Source organism: Paramisgurnus dabryanus, chromosome 13 (assembly GCF_030506205.2).
Source record: "Paramisgurnus dabryanus chromosome 13, PD_genome_1.1, whole genome shotgun sequence".
Lineage (NCBI taxonomy): Eukaryota > Metazoa > Chordata > Actinopteri > Cypriniformes > Cobitidae > Paramisgurnus > Paramisgurnus dabryanus.
In genome coordinates this window covers 10,559,223-10,572,084 of record NC_133349.1, presented here as the reverse complement: position 1 = coordinate 10,572,084, position 12,862 = coordinate 10,559,223, and the positions used below count along the sequence as shown (strand labels likewise).

The 12,862-nt window shown below is 35.8% G+C and overlaps 1 protein-coding gene across 1 annotated transcript in view; it reads left to right on the top strand.

The window, feature by feature from the left end:
* Window positions 1-4,319, top strand: part of tsnare1 (T-SNARE Domain Containing 1) — a 188,791-nt gene extending 184,472 nt beyond the window's left edge. Inside the window, exon 12 of the mRNA XM_065239873.1 lies at window positions 4,139-4,319. The gene's annotated coding sequence lies outside the window, so the exon portion shown is untranslated. The remainder of the gene's footprint in view (window positions 1-4,138) is intronic.
* Window positions 4,320-12,862: the final 8,543 nt, after the last annotated feature.

Genomic DNA, 12,862 nt, shown 5'->3' with positions numbered 1-12,862 from the left:
CCACGCTGTTTAAATGCATTTGCGCCCAATTTTGCGGTGTGTTCAGGTGCATTGGTGGCGCGTTGCTATTTTGAGGCAACTAAAATAGACTACTGTTAAAATAGACTACTGCAGTACTGTTTTTGTTATTTAATGAGCGCGTTAGTAATGTGTGTCTATAAACTGGACGACTTTGTGCGTTTGCTTATGACATGGATGTGCAGCATAAACGTTTTAAAATATGAAAAATCAAAAGATTAAAATGTAAAAGATTATTATTGAGTCTCTTAGACATAAATGAGGATCGATTGTTAGACGTTAGAAGGTGTAAAGAGCAGATTCACCTGTAGCCTGGTAAGTAAATGTTTTGCTTTAAACAAATGTAAATATTGCATATGTTTTTAAATGTTTGTTTTTTTTAGTTACCCACATATTTATTGCATATGATGACTTTGTACCTGTTGATATGATGAGTTGAGAACCTTTTTATGGAATGCGTTTCAAAGCACTCACAGCGCTGTCCGAGTGCTGAAACGTCTCCACACGTTTGTAAATTCTTTATCTCTTGTTTGTTACACATAAAATATTTTTAGAGTACAAGCCTTTGTTGCATATTTGTAAATAATTTTTTGAGATTACACTGATCTTGTAGGCTATCCATTAATTTAAAGCAATAAAAGCCTGCTAATTTTACTTCCATGACTGAAAGAAAACGACTTTTAAAGGTTTTAAAACCAAAAAATAAAAATTTCAATAGAAATGAAAACAACTTTTTAATATCAATCTTAAACTGGTGGTCTTCTTCCTCTGCTTAGATTTTCAGTTTACAAATTCTGCTTTGTAAATACGTAGGGATTAGGCATGTCGCCAGGCTCAACTTGCTTTTAAGAAGGATGAGAGCTGGGACTCTCATTGGTTTATTGCACGTTACGCCCAAAACACACCCATCACTCATTAAGTGAATAGGAAAAACCCATTTAGGTCGTGCGCTTGGCGCACAAACCATTTTTCCCGTCATTAAATTAGCAAAAGTGTATCGTTAAAATAAGGCCCTTAGAGGTATAATGAATAGTTCTGTGTCTCTCATTCCATTTTTTCCTATTTATTTCCAATGTTTACTTAATCTCTCTGTCCTTGCATTCTTTCTGTTGCCCTGCCTCTTCTGCAGTGTGCACATGTGTGAATGAGAAGCATCCCACATAGGTCATAAAATTGTAACAGGTGAGAAACATCAAAAGCCTGTGGAGACCTTACTTTTATTTTATTGGGCATCTCTGACCGTCTGTGCGTCAGGACTGCACTCAGATCAGCATTGCAGAGTCAGACCGGCAGAGACAGGTCATTTGAGATCAAACTTACTGTTCAGACCCTGGTGACATCACAGAAGTCTTAGGCACAGCAGGTGATATAAACAAGTCTTGAAAAGATCAGTGCGGTTTTGGGTAAAGTGGAATGCTTATGATTATAAATTAAGGTAATGATGCTACTAATATAAAAGGAATACATTGTTTAGCAGGGTTTGGGCATAAGAGACTGGAGGATCTCATTTTAGGTTGCATAAAAGCTGATTCATTTGTTTCGGTCAGTTGGGTAATTTATTGCACAGATGGAGTGTTCATGCAGATGGCGGCATCACATGTTATGCATTTAAGAACATATTATGAGTGAGAACAAATAATTTCATGGTTAGTCAACTGTATTTTTATTTAAGTCATCTGTGTTTTTTCTTAAATTCCTTAAAGGTGTCATAGAATGTAAAACTGTATTTGCCTAATGAATAATAAGAGTTCTATACATGGTAATGACCTCAAACACTATTTTTTCCTCCTTCTAATGTACAGTCGAGATGTACACCCTAACTTTAAATTACACATTAAATTAAGTACAATGTTGCAATACTAAAAACAAAGTTGTGACTGCTGAGTTAACGCTATATGCTAGTTTATGCCATATGCTAATGTTTAGGCTGAAGTTTTGCAGTTTATTGATTATTTCTGGTCTGTTTACACAAACACAGAGCTACTAAAGAAGTTGCTTTGTGAAACAGCCAATCAGAGCAAAGCACAACATTATTATTCATGAGCCAAGGTAATAATAGCAGTGGCGGCTGGTGACTGCTCTTCAGAGGGGCGTAAATTCAAAATATGTGTTCGGAGTGTCATGTGAACCATGTGCATCACGTGTTTTGTCAAAATAAGTGTCTGCTGCACACGCGTCAAAACCGTTTATGATAAATAAGACGCTCACGTTCACAAAATACACGCAAGACACTCCCTTAACAGTAAACTCTGATTACGCATGAGATTATGTGAGTATCTGGCAAACATGAGCATCTTTTTTTATCATAAACCCTTTAGACGGGTCTGCAGCAGGCACTTATTTTGCCAAAACACATGATGCAAATAGGTTCAATCAACGCGGCGAACACATATTTTGAAATTACAATCCACACACATGACGAGCTACATACATATTGTGACGAACTTCGCATTGTGCGCCCTCTAAAAAAGAAGTCACCGGTCGCCACTTATAGGCAATTTCATTCTAAAGGCAAATCCTGGGGTTGTAAATTAATATGCAAAACTGTCTCTGGATTATTTTTGTACTTTATAAAGCCACATACCTTCTATCTAAATATCAGAGAACAATTAAACATATTATTTGAATGCATTAATTTGCACCTTTAAGTATGTGTCCCTTGAACTGTAACGTGTGTCTATAACACATGAACACACACACATATATTGAGTAATGTTTAAAGAGCTCAGTTGCAAAACTTTCTAAGTGCGTCTGACATGGTTTCTTGTAAATTAGCATTATTAAATTAGCGTCTTTCACTGCAAAACCCTCTAAGTACATACAAAAATACAAAAATCTCCAAATCTAAAGAACTTTCTCTGTTCTTTCTGGATACAGGTAAAAGACTAAAACATTCGCTCAATATCCTAATATATTTGGTAAACATCTATTAAACTCTTACATTTTGACACTCGTTCTCCCTATTCTTCTTCCATCCGCATATTGCTATAAATTGTTGTGCATTTAACAGATTCTGCCAACAAAGCGTTACTTCTGAATGGCTTGAGGCTGGGATTAAGCGGATATGAAGTGAAAGTATTTGATGACTGAATAATACGTGCCGAGAGAGCATGCAGTTGATATCATTATCTATTTTTTGATGTAGGTGGCATCTGGCGACTTTTGCATCTAAGATCCTCCTATATCGAGCAACATAGTTTTTTTAAGTTTAGCACATGGTTGGGTAAAACAGACAAACCCAACCACTTGTTTAAATTTACCTAGAATGTGGGGTTCACATTTATTTTTGTCATCATCCTCTGCCCAAGCCATTTAAAACGCTTTTCACGGCCCATGATACTACGCAAAATCGCATGACAGGAAATAATGCCTTCCTGACTCTCATTTACTTTAAGGTTTTTTGTTTGTGCTGTGAATAAGGATAATTTCAGATGAAAGTGATGAGCTATGACCTTTCATGGATTGCCTGGTTTTGTGATTAATGAAGCACTTCTGTTCCAAACTTAGGCCGGCAGTTAATTAAAACTTTGACCACTAACCATAAATTACCTCCCCAAACCTCAGGACAATTTGAGAATAAAATCTAAATGTTGCTTCCAAATCCGTTAGTTTTTGGTGTAAAGCAGTGTATCTAGTTCCACCTGATGTACCCGCAAGCTTTGGCAATGTTATGTAAAAATGTTTGCATATAAGGTGAGAGCCTGTAAACAAAACCGTGTGACCTGACTGAACACCACCAATGCTATTGATTTGTAAGACATACTCCACTGAAAATCATTTTTGTTTTAATGACTACTGTACAACCCATACAAATGGATTACATGTCCCAAAAGACTCAAAGATAACCAAATTACTTTGAAATAAAGCCATAATATAATTACATTATGCACTGGTAAAATCTAATTGGCTAATGTTCCAAGTTATTAATTTAAGTAACTTTACTTAATACAGTTTTAATCCATACATGTAAACCAAATGCAAACATGAATTTATACCTAAAAACTGCCCCTCCTGCCAGTGTTTGGTCCTCTTGGGCTCAGGTTGGATGGCAGATCTTAATCCCTCAGGTTGGTGATACAAAGCTTTGTGACTTTTGACCTTTTCTGTGATTCTCTTTCAGAGATCTGTGTTCCCATCCGCTTGATCTCTCCGGCTTCACACAGTAAAGCGAGTCCACACTAAGAGGTTTCCACCTGCACTCTCTTCCTATCCTCTTCTTATTTCTGTCTGTAGTTCTGTTAGACTGTGTGTGCTTTGTCTCTGTATGCATGTATGGAAATGTGTGTGTGTGAATGTCTATTTTTATTCTGTTCGTTGTACTGTAATGTGCAATTAATTGGTCTTTACCTCTTCAAAGTGGACTCGAAATCAAAGAACAAAATCCAAATAGACTTGATGTTGCCGTGGGCTTTTATGTCAACATTAAAATATGTTTTCCTTCCTTTTCGCCAGTTTGCATATTAGCTCACGTCGATCTTTTGAAACTTGTTCGCACTGTGCTCCAAATAATTATTTTTCTAGAGCGCAAATAATCTGTGACAGAAAAATAATGTTGACATATTTGTTTCTGGAGATTGTTAAGAAACGTAATTGGTCTATTTTTCTCTTTTAATATTATGACCTGCTGTATAGATTTAGAAAAAGTAAGTAATATAATCCTATATATCAAATGCTGTAGGATGCTCAATACTGTTACACAATAAGAGAATTATGTGTATTTGCATAACCATAAAACTATAAATATAAGGCTTATAATAAAATGAGATACATTTTAAAGATTCAATATCGTATTGTATTGATCACACAGCTCTAATTATCCTTCTTATAGTTTAAGTTGATTTTTTTTTATTGTTTCTTTGCTGGCTTTGATTAAACAATATGTAAAGATCAATGTCTCCATTTATTTCTCTTTCACACACACACTTGCACACACTTGGTATTTTTATCATTACACTGACTTTTCTTATATCTGTTGTTTTTATAGGCTAATGATATTTTCTATCCCCTGTTGCCAAATTTTTATTGAGTCCTTTGAATTGCAGGAACATATGGTCACAATGTTGCAAATGTCAGGTGTTCCTTTATTGTGAGCACAATTTCCACCCCATAATGCAGCTAAAAAACCCTGAGAGACAGACCTTAGGAGATATTAACTCTGTAACTTTGTATAGCACATATCAGAATATTGCATTAAGATGAATAGTTTCATTGTTTTCCCCTTTTAAAATTCACTTTTGAATAGGGACCCAGTATTCGGATTCGGCCGAATACTGGGCTTTTTGACAGGGTTCGGGTTCGGCTGAATCCTATATTTTTTTTCCACCGAACCGAATCCTAGGCTTGCGCTACGCTGGTCGACGTCACACGGCCGTTGATTAGACACATCGGGTGCTGACGTGGAGATAAGCTTTTTCTTTCGGTGAGCCTTAGGGGCGGTTCACATTTTGCGGCTGCACCTGGAAAAACGAGTGTGTCGCACCTCATCGCTTCCATTATGCATAGGCTTATGGTAATTGTCAAAATAGTTTTTCCCACTTGTCATCCTGGCATAATGTTGCCTATTTTACAGTTAAAATTAAATAAAAAACACACTGCTGTGGACGTTGTTTACTTCATTAATGTGTTTTACTTTTTTAAATGGATAAGGATGCGAGTAGGATTCGGTATTCGGTTTCAGCTGAATCTTAAACAGTGTACTCGGTATTTCGGTCGAAACCCAAAAAAATCTGGATTCAGTGCATCCCTACTTTTGACAGAAGTGTCTGCTACATGCTTGAATGTCTAAATTAAAAAATTGGTTTAACCTCTGTTTTCCATACAGCAAAATAAAAAATCTCTGGCCAGAAATATATTTAAAATCTATGCAAAATATATTTTGTAGAATGTTATGCTAATTTTAAAATATTTTTGAATTTGGAAATATATTTAGTTTTAACCTTCATACATCAACATGTATTTCAAAATGTATTTCAAGCAAATACATTTCTAATTTTACATCCCATAGGGCAGAAAAGTATTATTTGACATATATTTAAAATATATGTTAAATACAAGTTCATTTATAAAGTGTATTCTTAGGTTAAAAATATATTTAATTTTAAAACTTTTTAAAACGGTAATATTTACAGGTTCATAACATAAACAAAGTAGATATAGTAGGATAAATATATATATTTTTAATGCTTTAAAATTAATTTATTTTCAATTAAAATACATTTTTTAAACATATTCCAGAATACATTACAGCAAATATATTTTTGTATTATTTTGAAATATATGTTAAAAGTGTATATAAACCCACATAAAAGGTTCTTCAATAGCATCGTGAAGCCCCTTTATTTTGTATTGTATGTATATATTTGGTTCCAATTTGTACCCTTGGAGTACTAATATGCACTTTTTGGTACCAGTATGTACCTCTGAGGTGCTAAAATCTTTAGATGCAGCGATGTACATTTTAAAAGCGTGTCACCCCAGCTAGGACCATTTTTATATTGTTTTATTTTTTTTACTTTGTTGGTTAGCAATGGTCTTACTCCAGCCAAACACATTAGTAGACATAACTATAGATGTAAATTCAGTAAATACAGACTTATTGAAACTACTTACCGGTAGACTTTTGCCCCTGAACACCCCCTCCCCAAAAGTTTTAGATGTCTCCTTATTTTACACACATGATTTAACTCATTAGCTTGTTAGGGAGACATCTTTACCATTTTGGAAAAAATGAGAAAATGAGAAAAAAAATATTCCGACACGCTTCCTGGCCCGCATTTTTTAAAAGTTGTAATTGTTTAAAGTAGTTCAATTGCATATTTATTTCAATCGACCCGACCGACTGCGACGTCACTGCTGATGATGACTGCCCTCTCACAAACGTTTGAAAGCTTACACTGGGCCAGTACCCTTTCAAAAAGTATATTTATGTACCTAAATAGGACATATTAGTACCTTAAAGGTACATATTTGTACTTCTATGATACACGATAGTACTGTTTATAACAGGACCTTTTTTAAAAGGTACCTTCCCAGTGACAGCTTTTGTACCTTTGTTTCTGACAGTGTGTAGATGCCTTCACAAGTTAGTTTTTGACATGTTTTACTATATTTGTGAGGGCATTTATAAAAACGTAGCCATTCAAAGTACTGGAAAACCTAAACAAAAACACATTCTCCATTTCCAGGCTTATACAAGATCAGCAGATTTTACCAGAGATAACTGACATGAAAATTATAGAAATAATAGCTTTGTACGGGCACAGTCACGCAGCCTGTTAATCAAAATCAGACAGGAACTTTATGTCACACTGTTTCATTCAGAGACAGCAACAAGCTCGCTACCTTTTGCCTTCGGAGTGATTATCTTTAGTGTCAGATGATCGCTGCGTGCGGAGAGGAGAGAAAGTGAACACAGAATTTGAATAAGGTATACCCATTTGCTTTCTCTGCCATAGCAATTTTGCCTGGTACATCAAAGATGGCTGCAGCAGAATTTTAATGCTTAGCTGAATCTTTATGGATCGCTGTAGAAACTGCATATGCACTGACAAATCTAAAGGGTTTGTTTTGCTTTTTGGCTGAACATAGGAAAAAACTTCTGATGTAATATTCATTTTATTGGTGTTCTTACAATAAAAAGGGACAAAATAAGGGACCTCCGATTAAAAATAAGGGACCCTCAAATTAGTTAAGCCAATAATGTAGCTAAATATAGCTAGTATAGCTAAGACCTATAATAAAGTATTCGTTAACCATGTGCATTATTATTATCTGACAGCTTGACAAGTTAAAAAGCATTATTCTGAGTGGACAAAGGAGAGCATTGCTTTAGATTTTATTTCTATATTTCACACCTTAAAATCCTATTTTTTTTTTTTTTTTTTTTTTTTTGATAAATTGTTGCCGATATGCGCTATTGAATCAATCTTGACGTGGGAGCGAGCACAAATGTACAACTAAAATAAAACGCCACTCCAAACAGCCTACCTATGCATGCTACCAAAGTTTTTTTTTCTTTTTTTTAAGTGAATGCCAAATATGGTCACAAGATTCATTGTTACCCAACATAGTTGGCTCTATATTCAGGCTCTTTATTTAGGTTCAGTAATTTTGTTTTTAATAGCAATTAAAATGTATTAGTGAGTAATGCTCTATTTTTTACAGTCTTTCACTGCAAAACCCTCTAAGTACATGCAAACATCTCTTCTTCTAAAATAAATCTCCAATCTCTCTTCCCTGTCCTTTGTAAATAAAGGCTCAAATTCAGTCAATATCGTATATATATTCAGTAAACCTCATTTTACCGGGTAAAAACTCCATCCTGTTTTTGTTTTATCTTGTTTTATGTTTAATAAAGGACATTGCGTTTGGATCCGCTCCGCTGCCCGCCTGTTTTCCAACACATTACAATCTCTATATATCATCTTAGTTCATATCTTTAATTGGGCCCTGAATGAAACCGGAATATGACACATGCAGGAACATGTAATGGAAACAAACATCTTAAAATAAAACAAATAGTGGTACCATGTTCATTAATTACAATGCGGTTGCTGAGAAATTGCATTTATTTGAGCAAAATCTGCTTATATAACTGATTCCCTAACTGCAGAGATACAGGAGTAAATTACATCAATTTGTGTATTTTGGATGTAAACAACTCTTGTCTATCGGCTGTTTACAACAAACAAGAACATTTTTGTTGTCTGTTTGCTAAATAAGTCTGACGTCATAGCCACTCTTTAAACAAATGTGTTAAAATAACACACATTGTGCCTAGTTAAGGACAACACTTTGTGTTATTTGTAGAACAACTTTGTGTTTTTTTAACACATCTTTCATTTATTTAAATCAACACGAAATGGCACGTGTTAAAATAACCCCAAGTCTAAACGATCCACCAGATTCTTTAAGCAAACAAAATACTAAACTAATAAAAATGTATATACACAGTGTGCTGAAAGACCATTGAAAAGAAAACACAATCCTAACCTTCATCCCCATATCGTAATCTCAGATGGCCAGAAAGTAATTCATTTTTTATGAATTGTTGAAGTATTGGTGTTGCTGTGTGTGAGCCTGGAGAATGTAGTGTACAGAGTGAGTTAAATGTGTAATTTAAATAAATAGCGCTAATAAACGGCAGTTGCAGATGAAGCTAGAGGAGGACTGGTGTTGTTCCTTAAATCACGACTTGACAAGCGGATGTAATAATCTATACTAATCATCAGACATTAATTCAGTTTCCTCTGAATCAAGGTTTTAACGATAAAGTTGCCATGAAGTTACAGGGTCTACATTGTCCATTTCTGCAATTATAGGTGTGAAGTGAGTTAAAGAAAAACACCACAGTTTTTCAATATTTTACTATGTTCTTTGTACACATATTATGCAAACACAAACTTTATTTTCTATATGATTAATCACGACTAATCTTTTGACAGCCCTAGTTGTAAGTCTAAAAAATAAGCTAGGTTAAGTTAATGAACAGTTAAGTTTTGAGGTAAAATATACCATTATTTCATGTGAGTGGGATGATGAACATATGGAACTGAACATCTGAACATTTATGTAATGTTGGGGTTGGCTGCCAATTTTAGTCATACAGTTTGAAAAAGAAGAAAGTATAACGTGATATTGGATGTATATGCTTTGATATAAAGAACTATTTTTCCCTTTGTTTGCACCTATTTAAGTTATTTTAATGTTTGGTCCACCAGAGATCAAACAAAGAAAATTGTGCCAACCACCCCCTGTACCACCTACACATCAACATTTAAAGCATATTTCCAAATGTAACTTGTGTTGTAATAATTCTTAATGCTTATCATGTGCAAAAATCTCAGGGGACATACTTGTAAAAATATAGATGCTAACAGGCTATTTCTGTTAAATCTATCTTTGTTTGGGTGCTAACAACATTGGCTATTTGGCAGAAACAGTATATCATTAGCTTCTCTTGGCTGTCCCATTTGCAACTCTGAGAGTAGGGATAAATCTCTGAGTTATTGCTCCTTGAGGCAGCATGAATCAGGCTGTCCTCTGTATAGGGAATTAAAGTCTTTCTTATGGCTTGAGCTATTGAAACATATTGTTGTTGTTTGCGATCACTATAGATATCACAACTTGTGTATCAACTTTTGCTAGACATAAAAATGTGCAACAAGTCACTTTAGCAGTAATAAGAAAGGAAATGTGTATATTAGAAAAGAAACTCCAGCAGATTTGCCAACTTTGGCAGATTTATATGTGCTGTGCTGTAAAGGATAGTAGAATTGCAGTGAATGCCTTTAATTAATTGCTATTATTTTAACACATTAATTTAAAATGATGTGCACATAATATAGAAATAAAACATGCTGAAGGATTGGCCTTGCATTATCCAGATTTAAGATAATTTGTAGCACTTTCTGCTATATATATTTATTAATATATTCAGCATATAATTCTTTAAAGAGTCCCTATTTTCCTTTTTAATGACTTTAAAGGGATAGTTCGGCCAAAAATGATATTAAACCCATGATTTTCTCACCCCCAAGCTGTCCGAGTTGCATATGTCCATCGTTTTTCAGACAAACACATTTTCGGGTATTTTATAAAATGTTTTAGATCTTTCAGTTGATTAAATGTAATGTTACGGGGTCCACCCATAGTCCACGACCACGTCTAAAAACAGTGCGTCCATCCTTCACAAATTAAATCTAAACGGCTCCAGGATGATAAACAAAGGTCTTCTGAGGGTAATCCGCGCGGTGTTGTTGTAGAAATATCCATATTTAAAACTTTATTAACGAAAATAAATACCTTCCGGTAGCGCCGCCATCTTAGTCGCGTCCGCATTCAGGAGAGAATATTAGCGTAGTGTACGCACTTTTCTTAGTGACGTATGACAAATTCGGAGGGCGGGGGCACAGAGCAGCAGCAGAGTAGCCTCCGTAGGCTGCGTAAGCTCTCATCCTGAATGCGGACGCGACTAAGATGGTGGCGCTACCGGAAGGTAGTTATTTACGTTAATAAAGTCTTAAATATGGATATTTCTACAACAACACCGCGCGGATTACCACGATGGGGTCGTGGACTATGGGTGGACCCCGTAACATTACATTTAATCAACTGAAAGATCTAAAACATTTTCTAAAATATCCGAAAATGTGTTTGTCCGAAAAGCTTGGGGGTGAGTAAATCATGGTTTTAATATCATTTTTGGCCGAACTATCCCTTTAAACTAAAACTTTTTATTTTAATTGGCGGACCTTATAGAAATTATTATTCAATCACACTTGAGTCTTGTTTGTCTCTTTTTAACATATGCCTCTTTTAAAGGACGTTTGGTAAACGTGTCAATAGTTAACATTTCTCAAAGTCTTTTATTAAGGGTTCCCATCATGATAGCAGTCACTTGCGCCCATAAATGTAGACAGCACGGTCAATAACAGAATTCCATTTCATTGCCGGTTAGGCAATGGACAAATTTACTATTGACAGACACAGGTTGGAATAGAAAAGGAAACAGAGGTGTGTTTGTTATCAGGGATTTCTAAAATGCCTCAGGCTGACATTGATCGCACAAAAGAACTGTCTGCGTGGAGTCGGCCAGGGTGTTTATGCATCGGGTGCTGCGTTTTGGCATCAAGGCTGTGACAGGTTGCCTCATATCACTGACTTATGGATAAATGTCTTCCAACACTTCATAAGTCCTCTACAACCGGGCCGCTCACCCACCGCTGCGTTTTAAAGAGCAGTGAAATGTCAGTAATTCCAATCCATGAGCACTGATATATAAGCTGCATGTCATGATTGTTTGTCATAGAGATTGTTTTGGAGCGTGTGTTGGAGATTTTGACAATGTGCTAATTAATATTCCCTGAATTGTAATTGATTCAGGATTTGCGCTTTTGTTCATTAAAAGATGCCCATTTATATTTACACGCTTATTGGAGTCACCATTAACTTAATGGTGGAAGGTTGGACTCGTAACTCGAAAGTCGCTGGTTTCATTCCTGAAGGCCGTTTCACACGGTACGCGGCAACCGCGAGTGTTTAGTTCTTTTTCAATAGGAGACGTGCGGAAAGCGGCAAAACGGGGGCGGTTACAGAGGTGACGCGGAGTTGGTCCACACCCCTTGCTCGTGCACCCAAAATCCTATTCCTTCTCCGGACATGGTACTTCATGACAGGCGCCGTTGAAGATAAACATATTTGCACTAAATGCTGCACAAAACGCTTCCAATACAAGAGAAAAGCTGAAGCCGCGCGGCGATTTTGCCGCTTACCGCGTGAAACGGCCATGAGACTGAGGACGCCCTTGAGCAAGGGCGCTGTAGGGATAGCTGCCTGCAGCTCCAGGTTGGTGTTCGTGACTTGCAGTATGTGTGATCACCACATATATTGGCAATTATATCTTTTTTTTTTTAAAAAGCTTTTCATAAAACAGCGTCCAATCAAACATTACTATTGCATGCACACTATTCATATTTAGATGTGAGGTAATTCAGGTAGAGGAAAGATCTTGTCAAAAATCTCATAGATGGGCAGTTGATAAAGTATGTCCATACCTGGAAACTTTGTATAATTAAAAAGCTTTTCATGGACAGCTGAAGACGCTTATTATTTGATAACTCTCAAATAGATCTCTAACCGAAGAGGTGTGTTTATAATCACATCTTGAGCAAGTATTGTGCATTTGGACAGCTAGCAATCGGGAGTTCATAGCGTATCATTATGTTGACATGAGTTGACAACTTTGCTGTCACGCCGAAATCTCTCTGTCAAAATTACAGTAGATGCAGTCTGTCCATTTACACCTTTTAATATCATGTGGTTCATGTGAACCCAGTATGAATCA